General features: G+C 44.2%; 1 non-coding gene across 1 annotated transcript; it reads right to left on the bottom strand.

The window, feature by feature from the left end:
* Window positions 1-13100: 13100 nt before the first annotated feature.
* Window positions 13101-13172, bottom strand: Trnad-guc. Its single transcript has one exon. It is a non-coding gene; the product is annotated as a tRNA-Asp (tRNA).
* Window positions 13173-14321: the final 1149 nt, after the last annotated feature.

Genomic DNA, 14321 nt, shown 5'->3' with positions numbered 1-14321 from the left:
TTTTTTGTCATTCACTTGTCAGCTTTCTTGTTCTCTTTTTCCCTTTTTTTGCCTCTATCATTGTCCTTTCATCCTCGCCGTCGTCTCACTCTCATTCTCAGTTTCCTTCCGTTGCTTCTTATACACCGCACTGCCATTTACACTTTCCTCTCCACTTGTCCTCCCTCATGCGCCACTTGTGAGAGGAGGATTTCACACCACACTAGTGCAAGGAGAGAGAGAGAGAGAGAGAGAGAGAGAGAGAGAGAGAGAGAGAGAGGGAGTATTACTTTTTTCAATAACTGTTTTTGCTTCTCTCTCTCTCTCTCTCTCTCTCTCTCTCTCTCTCTCTCTCTCTCTCTCTCTCTCTCCCTTATTTCACATCCCATTTCTCCTCCTCTGTGCTGGTAACTGGTCGTGTCTCCTATACGTGGTTGAGGTTACGAGAGGTGCCAGAATCATTAGTCGTCCCCTGACACTGACGCGGTATACCTTGGGTCAGGCTGGGTCAGGGCGAAGGGCGTGGGGACGTGAGGGGGGAGAGGTGCGGTCAATTGCGGCCATTAAAGGTGATGGACGGCGCGGCGGGCTTGTGGTCGGCTTGCGGTCATGTCTTTGCCGCACCCGCTTCTCGCTACTCTTGTTTACATGCTGAGAATTTTTTTCCCCAGAGCGTCATTCCCTGCGTGGTGGACTGGCTTGATATCACAGATGGGCGTATATGGGGTTCATCTTATATTCTCTCTCTCTCTCTCTCTCTCTCTCTCTCTCTCTCTCTCTCTCTCTCTCTCTCTCTCTCTCTCTCTCTCTCTCTCTCTCTCTCTCTCTATCTATCTATCTATCTATCTATTTGTCTATCTATTTCTATCTCTCTCTTTTCTGTCACGGATGGTGCATGAGAAAGGACAAGCGAAAAGGAAGGAATAAATGTCAGTGTGGTGTAAAGGAAGCAACAGAAGGAAACTGAGATTGAGAGTGAGGCGATGACGAGGAGAACACTTAAAACAGGATGCCTTGTATTCTTTATTATTTATGTATGTTTACTTATGTACTGTATTTATTCCCTGTCTATCTCTGTGCATGTGTTTTTATTTATCTTGAATCACACACATGCTTATTAGTTGTCTACATATTTCTATTCAACTGTCTGTCCTTTATCTATCTATTTTTCCACCACCACATTATCCTGTTTTTAGAATACCAAATCATCAGTCAAGTCAGTCAATATACTTATGCGTTCATCTATCAGCGGGCAAGTACAGTTAGCTCCATACTTGATAAAGCAGCCTTTCAACCATGAATTTCAGCTAAACCGATACGTCGACTCAAGGGATTTTAACAAGTAATTATCATTGGTTGGAAGTAGCGACGTGTAAATTAAGACATACCAGTTTTTTTCAATCCCACTCCATGTCCACTTCCCTATAAATAATCCTCACACACACACACACACACACACACACAAGCTTCACAAGCCAGATGACCGGGGTTCGATTCCCCGGCCGGGTGGAGATATTTGGGTGTGTCTCCTTTCACGTGTAGGCCCTGTTCACCTAGCAGTGAGTAGGTACGGGATGTAAAATCGAGGATTTGTGACTTTGTTGTCCCTGTGTGTGGTGTGTGCCTGGTCTGAGTCAGACCTATCCCAAGATCGGAAATAATGTGCTCTGAGCTCGTTCCGTAGGGTAACGTCTGGCTGTCTCGTCAGAGACTGCAGCAGATCAAACAGTGAATTACACACACACACACACACACACACACACACACACACACACACACACACACACACACACACACACACACACACACACACACACACGTCACTAGCAAAAAAAAATGAGTGTCAAAGAGAGAGAGAGAGAGAGAGAGAGAGAGAGAGAGAGAGAGAGATGGTGAAGGAGATATGAGAAGTATCAGGATGGGGAAGAGGGACGGGAAGGGGAATGTGCACGGGGAAGGGGAAGAAGTCAGGCCCCTTGATACACGTCAAAGGCAGCTCTAACCAATAACAGCTGGCATGGAAAAAGTATAACATGTCACATTTTTTTTATATTAATAGGAAAACTACATCGTCATGTTGGGAGCCGACATTACACAGGGCAGGTGGAATGGAATAACAGGCATTACAAGAAGAGAAGGAGCATCACCAAACGCTCTACAGGAAAGTTGTGTCTCTACTCTGTTACCTTTTCCCCCACCTGACTGCGATGCCTTGGAGGACAGGCACTGAGTGGGGGAGGGCAAAGATGGTGGGAGGGAAGGGAAAATACCAGGAAGGGTCACGTGAAGGAGAAGAAGGAGAAGAAGGAGGAGGTGGAGGAGGTGTTATTCCCACGCGGCTGAGCTGGTAACGTGACCCCCAGTGTCGTGGAGGTGCTCTCTCGCTCTGTCTTGTTTGTTTGTCTTGCCTCTCGAAGCATTCAGTGGCGGTGGCGTACATACACACGAGCCTTTCTCAGTCTTATACAGGCTTTCCCTCCCTCCTTCCTGCTACTCCTTTGCACCTCTCTGGTTGCACCTTCCGCTGCCCTTTCTTCTTCATACCTGTCTCCTGCCGTGCTCCTGCTGTCATACCTGAGAAAAAAGACGAGGAAAATAATTTGTTAGTTTATTTAGATTTGATTAATCTGCCAAAACAACATTTTTTTTCTGTGTGTCAGTGTTTTCTTTCTTTTTTTTTTCGTTTTGTTCCGTCTCGGCGATGCGCAACTTGTCATCTTAGTATGATATAAATGTCTTTGTTTCATATAAAAAAAATGTACTTGTTTTTTTTTTTATCCTTGGAGAACAACAGAAGGAACTGTCTTTGTTATTTTAATTTGTATACGTGTATATGTTAAAAAGATAGGTAGGTAGATAGGTAGGTAGAGAGAGAGAGACACACACACACACACACACAGCTCAGTGGTTAGAGCGCTGGCTTCACAAGCCAGAGGACCGGGGTTCGATTCCCCGGCCGGGTGGAGATATTTGGGTGTGTCTCCTTTCACGTGTAGCCCCTGTTCACCTAGCAGTGAGTAGGTACGGGATGTAAATCGAGGAGTTGTGACCTTGTTGTCCCGGTGTGTGGTGTGTGCCTGGTCTCAGGCCTATCCGAAGATCGGAAATAATGAGCTCTGAGCTCGTTCCGTAGGGTAACGTCTGGCTGTCTCGTCAGAGACTGCAGCAGATCAAACAGTGAAACACACACACACACACACACACACACAGAGAGAGAGAGAGAGAGAGAGAGAGAGAGAACACGTATATACTCGTAGCTATGAAAAAAATACCTTCACTTTTCCTTCACTTTTCCCTCCTGTCTAATCTCTTTCCTTTCTCTTTTTCCTCCTCTCCCTCCTGATCCTCCTCCTCCCTTATCCATTCCTCTCACTCAGCTATCTTCCCTCTTGCGCATTTTAACCACCACTCCCTCTCCCTCTTTTTCCCTTTTCTCTCCCTATTCTCCTTCGTCCCTGTATCCTTGCACCCCTCCTCTCCCTTTCCCAGTCTTTTCCTCTTTTCTTCTCCATTATCCTCCCTCCTTCCCTCCCCTCGTCTCTCTCTCTCTCTCTCTCTCTCTCTCTCTCTCTCTCTCTCTCTCTCTCTCTCTCTCTCTCTCTCTCTCTCTCTCTCTCTCTCTCTCTCTCTCTCTCTCTTCTGCCTCTCATCCTTGATCTTTTTGATGGAGCAGTGATGGTGACGTCATTCGATCACGGTTCGTTAGTCTGAGCGAATCATTGTTTCATCACCGACGAGAAATCACGCAAGAGAGAGAGAGAGAGAGAGAGAGAGGGTGGTCAGTGAAGAGGTTTAATGGCTGTAGTTTGTCTGATATGATGCGGCAAGTGTGAGGAAATTATGGAGTGTGAGTTTTGTTGAAGAGAAATTACTGCTTTTTTTGTGTGTGTTTAGGGTAATTTATTTTTCCCTTTGTTTTTTCTTCCTCTTGTTGTGAGGGTTACGTTCTGGTTGCATGTGTGTGTGTGTGTGTGTGTGTGTGTGTGTGTGTGTGTGTGTGTGTGTGTGTGTGTGTGTGTGTGTGTGTGTGTGTGTGTGTCTCCTTATGTTTTAGCGCTGCTCACACAAACCTATCACTCAACACGAACACACACACACACACACACACACACACACACACACACACACACACACACACACACACACACACACACACACACACACACACACACACACACACACACACACACACACACACACACACACACACACACACACACTTACGCACCGTGGAATAGCCCCTTCATCAGTATTCCACAACACTTCAGGTCCACCTCAGCGATTAGTCTCCATTGTTGTATGCATCACCTGAAGCGCTGATGAGATCTTTGCATACGAGCGGCGCGGGTAAATCGTGCATTCAACACAACACACACGAGCCAGGTAGTGGTTACCTCACACCTGCCCCGCCGCCAGCCTCTCATTTGCCTCACTCCGTCTCTCTGCGAACGTGTCTAGCGCTGAACTCGTGTAGAAATTAGCTTTGTTTAATAGTTAATGCATGCTGAAGGAGGGAAGGAGGAGCAGTCAAGGTGTTCTGCTTAGTCTAGTGAAGGTTTTTAGGGGAGTAAAGGAGAGCAGGAGGGAAAAGTGGTGATAAGAACGGTAAATGAAGCTCAGTGATGAGTGAGGCGAGTCTCCTTATCAAGATTGCTGCATTTTGTTGAAGCTGATACATTATAATAATGATAATGATGCAGTTTACCTGAATCTCCGGTTTTTGTTTTATTCTTCAATCTGGGCGAGCTGTCAGAGAGCGTCTTGTTTCAAATTATCATCTAAATTAGCAACGAGATGGATTTTATTACCGTCGCGTTAAGATCTCTTTGTTTTTCTGGCTTTTGGTGAAGGAAAAATTTAGTCCAGAAAGGAATAAAACATTGCATGTGTAAATATTCCACGACGTGTCCATTTAATTCTGTCGTGCGTCGGACTCCAGTATTTTATCTCAGCCTTGTGTTTTGCAAAGAGTCTCTTGATTCTGTGAAGACGAGGAAGAAAAAAAGGAACAATTCAGGTGACACTTCAAGGCTTCCTCTGTACTTATCATCCCTGCGTTGCGTGTATCTTGTCTGTGCCTCTCTGATAAACGCTGGCGGCGCACCTCTGTGTGTGCCTTTATCAGTAACCTCAGAGCGCCTTGCCCTTCCCCGCCACGAGCGTCTACCCGGATGCTAATTGTATAGCGCAGCCCCCAAGCCTGCACCGTCTTATAACTCTGGTAAGATGGTGATCGCTATCTAGCCGTGGAAGATACAGAGTTCAGATGACTATTGTGCGCAAGGGAGGTGCGGTGAGGGGAAAGTGAGAGAGGAGCCAGAGTGCGATGGTTAGGGTGAGAGCCAGGATAGAGGCATGGTGGCTTGGATGGAAACATTCATGAACAAGTGGGTAATGTATGAGGGAAAGGATGTTATAAAAAGTATATCATAAATAATGGAACGAAAAACTGACGAACGGTGCAAATACGAGTATGTTTAAAAAATCATTTGTACTCTGTCAAGTTTCATGTTGTGATAAAAATAGTAGTAATAGTAGTACTAATAGGTAGTAGTAGAGGTAGTAGTAGTAGTAGTAGTAGTAGTAGTAGTAGTAGTAGTAGTAGTAGTAGTAGTAGTAGCAGCAGCAGCAGCAGTAGTAGTAGTAGTAGTAGTAGTAGTAGTAGTAGTAGTAGTAGTAGTAGTAGTAGTTGTAGTAGTAGTAGTAATTGTCATAGTAGCAGCAACAGCAGTAGTAGTAATAATAGGAACAATAATAGAGGCAGTGGGGATGACAAGCCAAGTAATACATCATCCATCCCAGTCTTTGCTTTCTAAGAGGGGCGGGACGAAATAATGACAAATGAATCTAAATTAATATGAGGAGTTCCGCTGGCCAGGTGCGACGGTGGACCAGGTGCGAATGGATGCCACTCCCATGAGAAACAATGGGCGACATCATAGAGGCAGGTGTCACAGCGGCCTGGGAACACCTGTGCTGGGTGGTGAAGCTGGAGCGGTGGCAATATTCCTCCTATCCCCAACCTCGCACAGGTGTTCCCGGGTAGTGATAAGAGTGACTGCTACCTATTGCATGACGATCAATGGGTAACCATCAGCCAGCCTCCATGAAGCGTGACATGTAAATTGTCGACATACTCACTCAAGGTCAGATTGTAGCACTAGACAAGAGCACTTCAGCATCTTAATTTTTTTTTAGGTGTTTTTCTCTCTTATCTCTCTCTGAGTAACAAAAGAAGTTATAAAAATAGCCTTTCTGATGTACCCTCTTTTTTGTCACTTTTCTGTCAACCGCACAAGAGATGAAGAAGCAGAACAATCATGAAGGACTATCACTTTTTTCATTCATATATTTTTTACGTTGAGTAACAAAGGGCTATATAAGAATAACCCTCTCATGCATGTACGCTTTCCTTGCCATTCTTTTGTCACGCAAATGGAAGATGAAGAGACTGATAGAAGAGGGAAGGTACTCGTAATGGATGAGAGTGAACTGGTATTAGTGTGTGAAGAGGAGTTGAAAGGACCGATCAGACATTAGTAGGATGGAAAAGAAATTACGCAGACTATGGACAGGAAGTTTGCAAGCTCATGAGGGTTTGACGAGCTAAATGTTAGGAAAAAAAATGGCGTTATAAGACTTAGATAATTCAAATAAAGAAATAATAAAATGCTACTCATAACGGCAGATGACTTATATATATATATATATATATATATATATATATATATATATATATATATATATATATATATATATATATATATATATATATATATTAGGAAAACTCAAAAGCGAACAAATAAGGAATGATGTATACGTAATAAAGCCAAGAAACGATATTCAATGTAGATGAAATAGAAACTGGATTTATGAATTGTCTATGAGTTAGAGGCTATTTTCATGCCACGTCTTCTCCCTGGCTCTCTGAGTGAAGCGGCATAAAACCGCCTGACCATAAAATTTTTTTTTTTTTTTAATCCGAATGAAAATCCGAATGAAGTGCAATCTGTGAACTGACACCTCGATTCGTGCTTCAGAGACTTTACATGAAGAGTTGATTACTAGAACTCAAACATTAATGAACTCATTGTATTTTAAAGCAGGTGTTGAGTTCTTTAGGTAAGTTGTAGGATGAGTTGTTGATATACACTTCCCAATTATTACTATATGAATGCAAAGCTAGGAAATTTTCTTTAATCTGGGGTGTCATTGTGGCCTGAAACATTACGATATGATAGCGGGGGCACGGTGAGTTGAACAGGGGAAGAATGAAGGAGAGGAGAGGGAACAGAAGAAATAAGAGAAGAAAGAGGAGGAGGAAGAGGAAAAGGAGTTTGAAGAGGAAGGGGACATCTCAGCTGGCATCGTGCTCATATTCACCAACACTACGCCTCCACTTCTCATTATGTCATTATGTATCTAACGAGTTAAGTTCCCCGGGATGTGTATCATTCACATTATGATAATGGCCCGCCGGGGACTCATCTGGTGATCACGCTCTCGGGATTAGTGCCGCCGCCTCGGGCTTGCCGCCGCCCCTCGGGCCGCCGTGCCACGGTCGAAAATCTCCGTCAGGGAGCGACGCCAGCCAGAAATTAAGCCCTTTTTGGGGACGTGACTCTCATCGCTCCCCAATAGACTGTAATTATTGAGATGAGACCACTCATTTACTTTTACTGATCAATAGCAGTCGCAAATGATCGTTGTGTTCAGGCCTGGCCAAGGCCTCTGCGTGTGGAAGCCGTAGAGGCGGAAGTCCCGTACCCTGAGCATTATTTTACCAAGGATCGCTCGTTCCGCGCTATCACAACACGACTAACCCCTTTTCTCTTTTCCCACCCTATCCAACCGGCTGTGTCAACAGTTTTCGATACAATTATCCAATTACAAGAGGTATTCAGACCCTCCCATGAACGCTGCTGAATTATTTGGTCAGGAAATTGGGTGGCAACCTTGTCAGGCCTGCGACTGACCAATCATCAGCGGGGAAGGGGGCGAATCATAACACTCAACTGAGCTCCTCGTCGCTGATTGGCCACGAGTAGCACGAGGGATCGATTGTCAACATAACAAATGAAGGGTGCGGGCGAGGGAATGTATACCGTGATCAATAACTTTTTGGCAGCTTTTATTTGCTTTTTTTATTATTGTGGACGGATCACAGGCAGAGAATTTGCCTATTTACATCCTGGCCACGGCCGGCGTGTAATATCCGGAAAGATATTACTCTTCCAGACGAGTTTATGGCACGCCACGAACACACGTCGGTTCCTTTCGCTCTTCCTCGTGGGTAATGTTGACTTGAGGGGAGAGGGAGAGGGAGAGGGAAGAATATTGGGTGTTGCTCTGGTATGTGTGTAATTTTGATATGCTATGTAGTTATGTTGGTTACTGAATATCCAGGTCAATAATAGTATTTTTGTCAAATATTCGAATGATTTCCTTTTTTTAATTAAATGTGAAAAATTTTTACGTTTTCTTGTTTTTCATTTGTTTTGAATTAGAATTTTTTTAGTTGGAATTGCTTTTACTATATATTTCTTTTTTTTTTTTTTTAGTTATTGTCATATTCGTTGTTCTTTCATGCTTGATGATAGTTTCTTTTGTACATATTTTCATTCTCTTTTATGTTACAGGTCACTGCTGGAATATATAACATACATATCTTCCTGCACGTGGTGTATCACTTTGCTCTATAATATCCTTTTCTTCAATGTTTTCTTTCTTGCATTACTAGTTTTACTTTCCCTAAACATTTCCCTTTTCTTTCTTTTTTTTTCTCATCCACGTTTGTGTCCTCGTCCCTGCGGTCATTGTCGTCTTCATCATCGTGGTTGTCATCCACCCTCTATTCCCACTTCTTTATTCCCCTTCTGCTTCACCAACTCGCTCCAGCGGCGGCTGTCACTAGAGAACACAGGGTCGGTGTTCCCAGGCCTCCGCTATGCTGAGCGGCGTGTAGAACACAGGCGTCACCCCGCGCTGGGAGGGCAGCCGGGTAGCCGAGAGCAGGGGTTCAGTCAAGTTTAATTAATTCATACACGCCCTTTGGCCACCGGTGCTGTATGTTATCCCTTTCACCCCGTTGTTCTAATGTCATTAAGTTTTCCATGCAGTGTTGCAGAAAAATATCAAATGTTGCATGCAGTCAATTAAATCAAGAGAGAGAAAAACTGTTAATCTACTTTCCCGTCCCTCCTCCTCCTCCTCCTCCTCCTCCTCCTCTGTAACGTCCCGCCACTGTGTTGTGTTGTGTTGTCGCCTCCGTCCCTCTGCTTATTGTCTCTAATGGCCGGGTGATAGTTTGGAGGCAACGCTTGTTTTCCCTCAGTACAACAAGCTGGTGGCGCTGTTCTGGGAATCTAGATTATAAGAACACGTGTCTCGGTATAATGAGGGTCATACCTTTTCGGGAACACGCTCACTCTCCCTATTAGGACGCCGGCAGCTCCATCCCAGCCTGCAGCAGCGAGGGGCACGGATTATGCGTTTAATGCATATTACATTTATAACTGTTTATATTATATCCCTTGCAGCTGAAATCCTCCCCGCTCCTGGATGCTGCTGCTGTTTTTTTCTATCTATAAATGCGTTATTTTTTGTTTCGATAAATGCGTCATTTTTGAGATGCGGAATGTTTTGTTTTCAGTCGTTTTATGCAGCAATGCCAGAGAGGCGAGTGCCACGGGCGTCATGAGCTGTGCCGCCCCACGCTTTTTGGGTGGCAGTGATCCTCCTGATGAAGCAATAGACAAACCCGACGCAATACGTTAAGTCAACAACGCTTGATTGTTTGATCGCATTTTCCTGCATGTGGAATATGCGTTAACTAATGCAGCTAATACAAATACAGATACCGTGATCGCGTGCTGATCGATTAATGTACACAGCGCCCCGTTAGGTGTAAATATTTCAATACCATTTATTAACAAAACTCATCAACAACATGAACGCGCCATTACCATTGCAGTTTCCGGTCACTTAATGCTAATGTTTCTGTTTAAAGAGGCAATGCACCGCCTCATGATGTCGCCCAGGTGCCTCCGGCAGCTAACAAGGTGAGGGTCCCCAGCCGTACAAGGAACCTCTGGCCGCTGTGTGTTGTGGGCCCTCTGTTGTCTGGGTTCCTTATAGTGTAAGCTCATCCGGCCACATAATTGCCCCTGGACTTGTTCTCACAGCAGCAGTGGCAGCCTGAGGGAGGATCTGCAGGAGTGCTGGCCGGGGACGTGCTCTCGCTCACCCATGATCTTGATTACACCCTCAGTGTGTTGCACTTTTTGTCTTCACATTTTATGACTGTATGTTTGATTATACTTTTTTATGATACGGATTATACCTCTTCCCGGTCACGTCTTTTATGATTACAGCTCACACATTTTTTTCCTCTTTTTCTGTTACACTGTATTTCTCTAAGAGTACGCTCAGAAGAAAAAACATCCACTGCGTGTACTTTTTGTAATCGGCGCATAGGAAAGCGGCGGGAGCCCGATAACAGAGAGAAGATTGGAAATAACAAAAGGCAATAAGAAAGGCCTTGTAAATATATGTAATGTCCAATGGAAATATGAAAGCTGCGTTATTGTGTTGTATACGTCATGAATAGGAAATGGGGAGCGGAAAGGGGAAAATAGAGGGGATGGTAATGTTGTGTGTGTGTGTGTGTGTGTGTGTGTGTGTGTGTGTGTGTGTGTGTGTGTGTGTGTGTGTGTGTGTGTGTGTGTGTGTGTGTGTGTGAGAGAGAGAGAGAGAGAGAGAGAGAGAGAGAGAGAGAGAGAGAGAGAGAGGGGAGGGAGTAACGATATTCCCTACCGCACTCTGTACAGCCTGTATCGGAAAGGAAAAGAGGGAAGGAAGGAGGGAAGCCTTCCTCTCTTCCATCAAACAGTCTTGTAAAGGGGAAGAGGGAGGAGAGCAACGACCATTGAAGGGAGAGATAACTAGTTGTTTTTGTACTTAACGGTATGAAGAGGAAAATAATAAAGGAAGAAAGCGAAAAGAGAAGAGAGAGGAAAAGGAGTGAATAAAGAGGATAATGAAGAATAGATAGGAAAATGTAGAAGACGAGGAAAAATAATATGAAGAAAAGTCAATAGAAGGGGAAGGAAAGAAGAAATAGTATGAAGTGAGTAGATAGCAGGCAATAGAATAGGATGATAAATACAATGAGTATATATATATATATATATATATATATATATATATATATATATATATATATATATATATATATATATATATATATATATATATATATATATATATATATATAGGAGACTGAAGGGGAGGGAAAATAGTATGAAGGACAAGAACGAGGAGAAAAGACAGAAGGATGAGGTGAAAGACGTTTAGTTAATGTATGAAATTGTAAAACGTAAACTAAGAAGAGGGAAAGAAGAGGAAAACGTGGTATCCATGAGCAAGGAGTTACCCAAGGCAATACCGAACATCATCACGTAGACGAGAGTAAAGAAATAAGAAGATTTCCTCCTCCAAAGTAAGTACGCAGTGAGGAATATTTTGAAAGAAGTCATAAAAATACACCCGGTTATCTATTGCCATAATAACGAGGCAATCTTTGGTGATTAATTGTCTTATAAATCTGCAGTAGGCCATGGCAGGACAGCACTGTCATTACCATCCCTCCCTCTCTTCCTTCTTTCCTTCCTCCAACCTCTCACGCTAAAAATTGGCCGGAAAGCCGCGTTTGAGGAAGAGTAGAATATATATATTATCTTAAAAAATGAAAAAAAAAGATATAAACGGAACATGTAAATATTGCACTGAAGAATAAATTACCAGACGTGAACGGGAACCCAAGCTCTACATTTATGCTCGTCCTTCTCCTTTCCCTATAAACACTTGACTTTTGCATCAATATTTTATCATTTCTTATTATTTTCCAGAGTATGTTTAACTCACTTCCTGTTAACAATATGATAAGCGGTGGAATATTCTCAAGAACTTTCCTTTACTTTTATAATCCTTTGCAGTTATTAAGTCTTGTACTATTAATATTGTTTCTTACTTAATCCACGTGCTTCTCGCATAATTGCTTTCATCTCAAGTAAATATGCAATGAATGATAGAAAAACATGCATAAATAAGGTAAATAATATAAAAGGAGACATACAAAAGACAAAAATAAAGGAAATAGATAAGTGAGAGAGTAAAGAGAACACTAAAACAAGAGAAAGAGAAGGAATTAAGAATGTTACGGGAGTTGAGAGAGAAAGAGAGAGAGAGAGAGAGAGAGAGAGAGAGAGAGAGAGAGAGAGAGAGAGAGGACGGGCGATGTAAGGGTAGAGGCATGTAAGTGTTGAGAGGGACCAGCTGCCTCTACCTCGCACTTACTCATCGGTATTCAGCGGCTCACCACGCCCGTGCACCTAATGAGGGAAGTAACGTGCTGCTGCCGAGAAATAACGAGAAAGAGAGGAGGGAAGAAGCAGTCCCGGGGAAGCTATGTGTGTGTGTGTGTGTGTGTGTGTGTGTGTGTGTGTGTGTGTGTGTGTGTGTGTGTGTGTGTGTGTGTGTGCCCGCCGCCCTCTGTAACAAGGACTATATCTCGTCGCCGCGACACTAATGGTTCCCCGCCGTGGACAAAAGGGAGGGCCAGGCCAGCTAGCAGGTGTTCTAATGACAGGTAATTGTTTAAGAATCGTACCAGCGTCCCCATACCCCCTTTTTTTTTTTCGTCTCATCCCATCATCTCTCTCTCTCTCTCTCTCTCTCTCTCTCTCTCTCTCTCTCTCTCTCTCTCTCTCTCTCTCTCTCTCTCTCTCTCTCTCTCTCTCTCTCTCTCTCCACGACTGCCTCTGCTTCTTGTAGTGCTAACTATCTTCTACTCCTCATCCTCATCCTCGCCGCCTTCTCTTATGTCTGTCCCGACTTATCTTCTCTCTCACCTCCTCTTCCTCCTTGTCCTCCTCCTCCTCCTTCCCTCCGTCCATTGTTGTGTCTTATTTATCGTAAGTGATTTACTAGTTATTTAAGTTTTTAGCTGCAATTTATTATACGTGGACTTTGTTACTATAAATTTGCCGTCTTTAAAGTTATAATTGTTGTGTGGATATCGAATTAGAAAATTAGACCAAAAAAAATGTAATAGTATGTCTCTCCCCGGCGGGGAATCGAACCCCGGTCTCCCGCGTGACAGGCGGGGATACTGACCACTATACTACCGAGGATTACGTAAGAAGACGGTTATATAGGAACGTAAACCAAAATGCAGCTGAGTGTAGTGTTCGTAAAAGACCGTAGTTTGCTCGCGTGTGAAGTTAGGACCTCAACCTTTTCACTACCACGATACCATTCAATTTTGTTCAGGATGTCATTATAAGTTCCTTTATTCTCAAGATTGTATTTCTTGTGAATTCTATTAAATGTGCCCTTATTAATGATAAACGATTATATGAAATAATAAATTTTATGCAGTACTGACAGGGTTAATTGTCTTTTCATGAATTTAGATAATGTAAAAACTGCACACACACACACACACACACACACATTATCTATTCATCACACTCTCGTTACGCCTTTCACCACCAACCCATAAAAATCTCCCTTAAATAGATATGTTTTAATATAAGCTTGATCCTTCCTTTGAGCGATGGCGCCCTCCCCCGCGCCGCCGCAGCCTGTTACCGCCATCCATCACCTCTCTCCTCATTCCTCACCTCTCCAGCCCTCTCGTCCTCATCTCTCTCCTGCTCTCTCCGTGTCTCCCCGTCATCCCTCCAAATAGGAAACGTTCTAATATTCTCATCACGAATCGGATATTAATTTTACGAAGCTCCGTGAGGGAAGAGCGGCAGGTCGGGTGTTGGATGCACGGGCCGCGGGCGGGAGGAGGCAGAGGCAGCGGGTCCCTGATAGTGTTGCTGGTGTAGGTAGGAGCGCTCGCGTGGCTTGTGTAGTGGCGTAGTGGTGCAGACGTGGAGCTGATCGGCGCCGAGGGAGGTAGAACCCCGTCTTGTACCACTCTACAGTCGGAAAGCTAAACTGGGGCACGTGTAATATGAGCCTTATTGCGCGCCTTGCACGCCGGCCAGGCTTCCCTCGCCCGCTGCTTAGCCCAGGAAACACGAGCATAGTGTGGCAAGCGACGTGGGAGCTATTTGCCGGTGTTCCCGTTGCGGGAAGTGCGTGTGTCGACCATGTGTGCGCCGCGACTTCTGCCTTGTGGCCGCCGCTGCTGAGAGGTAATCTTCGTGTTTCCCAATCAACCAAGATTAATTGTTCGGTGCGGCCCATCTCTCCCTTGATGAAGACGTCTCGAGAGGTGGCATGCGCGCATCACGTCCCGTGGGGGGTGAAGGGTGTTGGGGGACGGA

Source organism: Portunus trituberculatus, chromosome 44, assembly GCF_017591435.1.
Source record: "Portunus trituberculatus isolate SZX2019 chromosome 44, ASM1759143v1, whole genome shotgun sequence".
Taxonomy (NCBI): domain Eukaryota; kingdom Metazoa; phylum Arthropoda; class Malacostraca; order Decapoda; family Portunidae; genus Portunus; species Portunus trituberculatus.
The sequence above is the reverse complement of the archived record's forward strand: the minus strand, read 5'-3'. Positions and strand labels throughout refer to the sequence as shown.